The 9,060-nt window shown below is 38.1% G+C and overlaps 1 protein-coding gene across 2 annotated transcripts in view; it reads left to right on the top strand.

Annotated features, from left to right (window-relative positions):
- Positions 1-8,612: 8,612 nt before the first annotated feature.
- LOC103441764 (meiotic recombination protein SPO11-2-like) overlaps positions 8,613-9,060 on the top strand; it is a 28,256-nt gene continuing 27,808 nt past the window's right edge. For both annotated transcript variants that reach the window (XM_070826528.1, XM_070826527.1), the window contains exon 1: positions 8,613-8,740. The gene's annotated coding sequence lies outside the window, so the exon portion shown is untranslated. The remainder of the gene's footprint in view (positions 8,741-9,060) is intronic.

Raw genomic sequence — 9,060 nt, 5'->3', positions numbered from 1 at the left:
GTCCGTATGTAAAACGCGTTATAGTTCCTTATAGCATGTGATTTGTTACTGAGAAAAGGACCATATTGATGGATTAGGAGCTTCTTCTGTTTTTCTGGCATCAATGAATACAAGCGTAAAAGAAAAAAAGCAAACGAACATATTGATTTGATTGATTCGCAAGCTTATTGTAAAAGCTGAATTCGTTTTTTATTGGTTCAAGAGCGTTTTTTATTCACCTGTAGATTTTTGTCTTGAATGCTCTTAACCACTTGAGTTACGTGTTCTTTGCAAGTCTCGTCTCCCAAATGAAATTGGTATGTAGAAGGGATGCATGGGGAGAAAATGCAATATCTTTCGATGTTTGAATAAATATGACAAGAAATTTGATTGACTATATCGCAGAACTACAACATATTCTCCCAGCATCGTAACAGCGTTCTTTACCTGTGATACCATAAACCAGTTGCACAAACCAGCAGAGGTTTCTATTTACACTGCTGCTGAGCTTTCGATACCACATTTCAACATCGTGAAGTTTCACGGCTAGCGGCTAACTGGCCCGTACATTATTCACCTTTCACATATACGATAACATGGTGCAGCAAGGCATGTCGGACCATCAATTCTCAACCCCGTAAAGGGCTATTTCTTCGCAAACAAGAATGGATGGCTACGGTGACTATTACGAAGGGTCTGTTGATATATAACCCTTGAGCTAATATCTTGAGGCTAAAGTTACAAATCTTGATTTTTTTCCTTTTATGTGCTTTATCTTTATGATGTAATCTGAGCCATTGGATCATAGTCCAAGTGGTCTCTTCTCTAGCATAGGATCTAAGTGATATAACAAGACAAGTGGCATCATCTCATAGGATGATAGCAATGTATGGTTGAGATTGTGTTGTGTATTGGTGAGTGAAGGATCTCCCTTCCTCTACATACATAACGGTTACAAATGTATTTTTGGATATAGTGAAAAAAAACGAAGAGACACATTCGATCTTCTTCTCTCTCATTTCTTTATTTTGTTCTTCAACCTCCAACACAGAGATCTCCATTGAAAAACACATAAAAACACAAACTCTAATATGGCCTCAGAGCCAGATTCGGTTATCGAAACTGGGCGTAAATCTGTGAAAAGAAAACTGGAATTGATTCGAGCTGCAATCTAGCTCATACGACGATCGAGGTGGTGTGATTTCTTGAATCCGATGTCTAACATGGCAGGATCAGGCACTGCTGAGCTTCGCACACCAGTTTTCAATGGAGAAAATTATGAGTTCTGGAGCATTCGAATGAAAACCATTCTGAAATCTCATGGGTTATGGGATCTCGTTGAAAATGGGTTCGATGCTTCAGATCCAAAGAATGAGAAGAAGAAGATAGAAGAGGTCGAGGTTACGGAAGTGGAGAAGTCGACGTTAGCTGAAATCCTGATGAAGGATGCTCGTGCACTTGGGTTGATCCAAGGTGCTGTCTCAGACCAAATTTTCCCCAGAATTGTGAACGAAGAGACCTCAAAGGGTGCTTGGGACATTCTGAAGCAAGAGTTCAGAGGAGATAAGCAAGTAAGGAGCGTAAAATTGCAAGGTTTGCGTCAAGAATTTGAATATACTCGCATGAAAGATAGTGAATCCTTATCTGTATATCTCACTAGATTGTTTGATATAATGAATCAAATGAAGAGTTATGGTGAGGATCTGTCTAGAGAGAGAGTTGTGCAAAAATTGTTGATTAGTTTGCCTAGATCATATGATCCTATTTGCTCCGTAATTGAACATTCTAAGGACCTTGAAACTCTTGAGATTCAAAAGGTAGTTGCTTCTCTGAAAAGTTTTGAACTCGGATTGGATAGACATGCTGAAAATTCTACTGAACGAGCTTTTGCTAGTCTAAATGTTGGAGGTAAAAACTCTAAGGGAATAGGTTATTCTGGAAATCAAAAGTTTCAGAAAAACTGGAAATTCAAAGGAAAGAAGTGGGATAATAAGCCAAATTTTGTTCAAAGACCAAATGTCTCTAATGATGGAAACAAGACAGCTTGTAGACACTGTGATAAATTGCATTATGGCAAATGTTGGTTTGAAGGGAAGCCAAAATGCACAGGTTGTGGGAAACTTGGGCATGTGATCAGAGACTGCCATGGAAACAAAAATATACAGAAGGTGAACTATGTAAACCATGTTGAAGAAACTGGTACCCTGTTCTATGCATGCAATGCTATGACAGATGTGAAGGTGAATCATTCATGGTACATTGATAGTGGTTGTAGTAACCACATGACAGGTGATGAAAGGTTACTAATCAACATCCAAAGGAATCTGACTTCCAGGGTAAAGATGGGAACTGGAGAGATTGTTCAGGTTGCAGGAAAGGGGACTCTTGTTATAGAGACCAAATTGGGAAGAAAGCACATTCAAGAAGTGATGCTTGTTCCTGGACTTGAAGAGAATCTGCTAAGTGTTGGACAGATGATGGAGCACGGGTACTATCTATTGTTTGGAGGAAATATTGTGAGTATCTTCGATGGTTGGTCAATGGATAATCTTGTGGTTAGAGTGCAGATGACAAACAACAGGTGTTTTCCTCTTACAATGATGCCAGCAAATCAAATAGCCTTGAAAGCAAGTGTGATACACTGTATGCAGATATGGCATAAGCGCTTGGGGCATCTAAATAACACAAGCATAAAAATGCTTGAAGATCAAGAAATGGTTCATGGATTGCCTCATTTGGAGAAAACCTTTGTTGTGTGTGAAGGCTGCATGCTAGGAAAGCAACACAGAGAGTCTTTTCCATCAAAATCAGCTTGGAGAGCAAAATTTCCTTTGGAATTGGTCCACACAGATATCTGTGGACCAATGCAAACTGAATCTATCTCTGGAAATAAGTACTTTCTGTTGTTCACTGATGATTGTACTAGGATGTCTTGGGTATATTTTCTCAGAAACAAGTCAAGTGCATTTGATTGTTTCAAGAAGTTTAAAGCAATGACAGAGTTGCAGTGTGGATATAAGGTGAAATGTCTAAGGAGTGATCGGGGTGGAGAGTTCTTATCAACTGAATTTGATAGTTACTGCAATGAGCTTGGAATTCAAAGGCAATTAACCATGGCATATTCTCCTCAACAGAATAGAGTAGCTGAGAGGAAGAATAGGACTGTGGTGGAAATGGCAAAATCTATGATGCATGAAAAGGGTCTTTCTTATGCATTTTGGGCAGAGGCTGTGAACACTGCAGTCTACATACTTAATAGATGTCCCTCAAAGTCCCTCAAGAAGATAACTCCATTTGAAGCATACATTGGTAGAAAACCAGGCATTGCACACTTGAAGATCTTTGGGTCACTATGCTATGTGCACATTCCCTCAACACTAAGGCATAAGCTTGAAGAAAATAGTCGCAAGTGTATTTTTGTAGGCTATGGAATCTGTGAAAAAGGGTACAGAGTGTTTGATCCAAGTTCTAATAAGATCATCCTGTCTAGAGATGTACACTTTGATGAGAATGCTTCATGGGAGTGGGAGAACACTGATAAGAGTGAAATACAAGTTCCCATGATTATTGAGAATCAAATGGCAGATTGTAGTGAAGGACAGAATCAAGTGGAAGTATGTGAACCAAGTCAATTCTTGGATACATCAACTCAAGTGGAGGATGTTGTTGCATCACTAAGTGAGAATGTTTTCGAAAGTTCTCAAACAACTGATCACACACCACAGAAATGGAGAAGTGTAAATGAGATCATGGCTCAGTGTAACATGTGCATTGTAGAACCTGAAAACTATGAAGATGCTATTCTAGATGAGTCATGGGAAAATGCAATGAAATCTGAGCTTGAAATGATTGAGAAGAACAACACATGGGAGCTAGTTGATAGACCATTTGACAAGCCAATCATTGGTGTTAAGTGGGTCTATAAAACGAAGTTGAACCTTGATGGATCCGTGCAGAAAAACAAGGCCAGACTAGTGGCAAAAGGTTATTCCCAAAAGCCTGGGATAGACTACAATGAAACATTCGCCCCGGTTGCAAGATTAGATACTATTAGGACCTTGATAGCACTTGCTGCACAGAAGGAATGGAATTTATATCAGTTGGATGTAAAATCTGCTTTTCTGAATGGAATTTTAAAGGAGGAGGTTTATGTTGAGCAGCCACAAGGTTTTGTGAAGGAGAGTGAAGAAACCAAGGTGTATAAGTTGAACAAGGCTCTGTATGGGTTGAAGCAAGCTCCGAGAGCTTGGTATGATGAGATAAATTCCTATTTCGGCAAGGCAGGTTTCAAGAAGAGTTCTAGTGAAGCAACACTTTATGTCAAAACTAGTGAAGCTACAGGTATCATTATTGTTTCACTCTATGTGGACGATATTGTATATACTGGAAGTTGTCCAAAACTACTCGAAGAGTTCAAAAATGACATGATGCAGCATTATGAGATGACTGATCTGGGGTTACTTCATCATTTTCTTGGCATGGGAGTAGTGCAAACAGATAAAAACATTTTTATCCACCAGAGAAAATATGCAATGAAGCTTATTGAGAAATTTGGGATGAAAGATTGCAAATCAGTGGCAACACCACTGGCTGTGAATGAGAAGTTATGCAAGACAGATGGTAGTGAAGCAGCAAATGAAAGTGAATATAGACAAGTTGTAGGTAGCTTGTTATACTTGACTGCTACAAGGCCGGATATAATGTTTGCTTCTAGTTTACTTGCTAGATTCATGCATAACCCCACAAAGAAACACATGGGAACAGCCAAAAGGGTGTTGAGATATATTCAGGGCACTCTTGATTTTGGAATTGAATTTGTAAAAGGGAAGACAACTACTCTGATAGGGTACTGTGATAGTGACTGGGCAGGAAGTGAGGATGACATGAGAAGCACCTCAGGATATGCATTTACACTTGGATCCGGTATGTTTTCATGGGCATCAATCAAACAAAACACAGTGGCACTGTCCACTGCAGAAGCAGAATATGTCAGTGCTGCAGAAGCAACATCACATGCTAAATGGCTAAGGTTTGTGCTTGAAGATTTTGGTGAGGAGCAAGTGGAAGGCACACCAATTCTGTGCGACAACACTTCAGCCATAGCAATGGCAAAGAATCCAGTTCTACACCAGAGAACTAGGCACATCAGTAGGAAATTTCATTTTATCAGGGAAGCTATCCAAACAAAGGAGATTGAACTTGTCTACTGCAAAACAGAAGACCAGATTGCAGATATACTGACCAAGGCTCTGTCAAATGATCGATTTGTTTACCTAAGAGATCTACTTGGTGTGAAATCAGCTAAAGGGTTAGAAGGGAGTGTTGATATATAACCCTTGAGCTAATATCTTGAGGCTAAAGTTACAAATCTTGATTTTTTTCCTTTTATGTGCTTTATCTTTCTGATGTAATCTGAGCCATTGGATCATAGTCCGAGTGGTCTCTTCTCTAGCATAGGATCTAAGTGATATAACAAGACAAGTGGCATCATCTCATAGGATGATAGCAATGTATGGTTGAGATTGTGTTGTGTATTGGTGAGTGAAGGATCTCCCTTCCTCTACATACATAACGGTTACAAATGTATTTTTGGATATAGTGAAAAAAACGAAGAGACACATTCGATCTTCTTCTCTCTCATTTCTCTGTTTTGTTCTTCAACCTCCAACACAGAGATCTCCATTGAAAAACACATAAAAACACAAACTCTAATAGGGTCTAGAAAAGGGGATGTTGAGGAGCGATTCAAGTATAGGGCTTTCTTTGACGCTCGGACATTCTTGATAGTCATCATTCGTTTTTGTATCTCCTTCGACCTCTGCAAATTGAAGGCTTAACTGGGAGTAACGGTCATGCATGTCTTTGAGTTCAGTTTCCGCGGTAGCGTATCTTCCCTTAATCTCCAGCATGTCTTTAATCAGCTCGTTGACGTCTCTGAAGCTGTGAAACACTGCTTCCTCGTCGCTGTGTTGTTTCACGAAAGAACTGGAACAAAGGAGGGTGTCATGTTAATTATTAAACTCATGTATTCCTAGTTCTGCTGAACTTAAAATAACCATCTTTTCCCCCACCTTAAAAGCCCCTAAAAGTCCAAAAATCAATAGATGAAGTACATTATGAAATTCTTTTGGTTCATAAATGACAAATTTAGCGGGGTCTTATGATCCCATAAAAGGTCGTACCCAGTGCACAAGGCTCCCGCTTTACGCAGGGTCTGGGAGAGGTGAATGTCGGTTAAACACAAAATACACCAAAGCCGAAAAGCCGAAAAGCCGAAAAGACATTACCCGTAACCCTGCAAAGGTTCTAGTTGACATGCATCTAAACACGAAATAGGTAATTTACTCACTTAAGATGTACCTTTGAAACTGGATAGTTGATTTCTTCTTTGCCTGCAATGCTTCAGCAAGTTCAACTTCCAAAGCTAGCACCCTCTCTAATGCATTGCCACTGCAAGAAAATTCGTTGGAGCAGGGAAATATATTTCCCAATTCTTCATTTACCTAATCAAAGATCCGAAACATGAAGTCAGTTCAAGGACATGCTTATATGAAACATGACACAGTTCAAGGACAAGCTTATATTATAAGTTGTTATTTGCCTTATTTAATTGCATAATCTCTCTTTGTAAACCAGGAAATTTGGTTCAAGGTGTTGATCATCGACGGAAAGAAGCAAATTTTCATGTTTCATCCTTTCCAACCGCAACAAGATAATGCAGATTAAAAATTCTAGAACCACCGTTGAGATATTATTATCCAGTTCTGCTCCCCACAACTTATATAAGTTAAAACTGTAGCGATACAAAAGCATCTGATCACTTGTGATTATACAAAATACATACCTCCTTATTTATGTTTTCCATGCTAGACTTTAAGCCTGGCCTTAAAATTCTCATTGGCAAGAACCAAATGCTTCATGTCGCCATTAAGAATATCCCTTTGCTTTGAAAGTACTAGCCATTGTATTTCTCTTTTACGTTTTATCAAAGAATTTTTGCAAATAAAAAATTCTAATAATAAGAACGTACGAAAAAATACAAGTGAACTAGAAAATAGAGAAAAACCTTTTTATGCCAGAGTCTTCTACGAGTGTGGATTTCTTCTCTCAATGAAAGTATCAATTTGTGGATGCAAATTTCTTCATCCTTGACTTGGACAAAATTGCACCTACAAAACAAATAACACTTTAGGTCAAAACAAATAACACTTTGGTTGAGGGATGATCGCATGCTGCTCGCGCGTAGGAATCCCGATATGCCTCAAAGGTATTTTTGTCATCTTTTATCAAAAATTCACGTGTCGTCTTGTAATTATTTTTGGCTCCACAATGGGGATGGTGAGGACATAGAAAGCCAGTCAAGAACAGCTGCAAATGCCCCAGAAATGTTCACTTACAAACAGCTTTTAGTTGCGACTCAGAACTTCAGTAAGGAAAATCTGTTGGGTGCAGGTGCATTTGGAGTTGTTTACAAAGGCATCCTTTCATCACATCCTCCTAAAATTGTTGCTATCAAGAAGATTTCAGCAACCTCCAAAAAAGGTTTGTTATATTTGCATTGTTTTATAATTCACAAAATGTTACACCAATATGGTACATGAATATAGCCAAAGTAACATTTTTTCGTTCGGGTACTGCAATTATTTTCCTAATAGTTTCTTTCGATTTCTGTTTATTGAAACAATTTTTTTGTCAAAAACCCACAACAGGTGAAAGGGAGTACTTAGCAGAAATATGCACCATTGGCCGCCTAAGGCACAAGAACATTGTGCAACTACAAGGATGGTGTCATGAATAGGGGCATCGTTTTCTGGTCTACGAATACATGCCTAATGGAAGCCTCAATCAATACATTGGAAAACCATACATTGATTGGAGAACAAGGTACAAGATCTTAATAGGATTGGCATCAGCATTTCTTTACCTCCACGAAGAGTGGCAACCCTGTGGTGCACAGAGACATTAAACCAAACAATGTGATGTTGGACTCCGGTTTCATTGCTCATCTAGGCGATTTGGGGCTAGCTAGACTAATGTTCCAAGACTCAAGCCCTGGCCCAGTGCAGACAGTGCAACTGTCCAGGGTCCAGAATTTTATGGGGCACCAAAATTTGCTATACAAACAAATATGGAGGATATATGAGAAAATAAATAAATAAATAAAAATTTGCAAACCCACACTTGCCCCGCCCTGGCCCAGTGCAGACAATGCAACTGTCCAGGGCCCAGAATTTATAGAGCACCAAAATTTGCTATGGGGGATATATAAAAAATAATAATAATAAAAATAAAAATTTGCAAACCCAGAAACGTCTTCAAGTCTGACTCTTCTCTTATTCCTTCTTCGCAACTCGGAAGTCGCGTCTCACAGATCATTAGGTATTCTTCTATATATTTTTTTTGAACGAGAGGTATTATTCTATATTATATATTGGGGTTTCCGACTCTTTTCTTAGTAATTTACTAAATTTTACAATATATGTTTGTTGGAATGATTGCGGTCTGGCCTCTCCTCCGATTTGGCATCTTTCTTTTTAATGGATTTATTTTTTATTGCAGTTTGATAAGGCCTCTTTCTTTTTAATGGATTTATTTATTTTTATTGCAGTTTGATAATGGATTCATGGCTCAATTTTGCAACCAAATGTGAGACTGCATTTTGCGATGTCTGCAAAACCCAATTGGCGACTGGAAATTGCAAAACTCCTCTTCTACGAATTTCAGATTGGCATGGATTGCCAGCTTGGGTTGATAATATTAGGTATTTTTCATAATATATATTAGTAATTTTCTATTATATAGTTGGAATGATATGTGCAATGATAATTGATATATTAATGATATTTTTAATATATACTTGGAATGATAGGTTAGTATTTTTGATAATATATTGGAATTATAATTTGATATTGAAAAATTTTCAAAATTAAAATTATTAAAATCTTACTTGTGACCGGTATAACTCAAGTAGGCTAAATAATTTAGCAATTTTATGCATTTGGAGACTTGAATTCTGATAATATATTTGATGATTTTACTTCAATAAATGAAGAAGATGAGTTCTTAAAGGTTGAAATTTCA

This window comes from Malus domestica, chromosome 08 (assembly GCF_042453785.1).
Source record: "Malus domestica chromosome 08, GDT2T_hap1".
NCBI lineage: Eukaryota > Viridiplantae > Streptophyta > Magnoliopsida > Rosales > Rosaceae > Malus > Malus domestica.
Note: the sequence above shows the minus strand (reverse complement) of the source record. Positions and strands in the feature narration are given on the sequence as shown.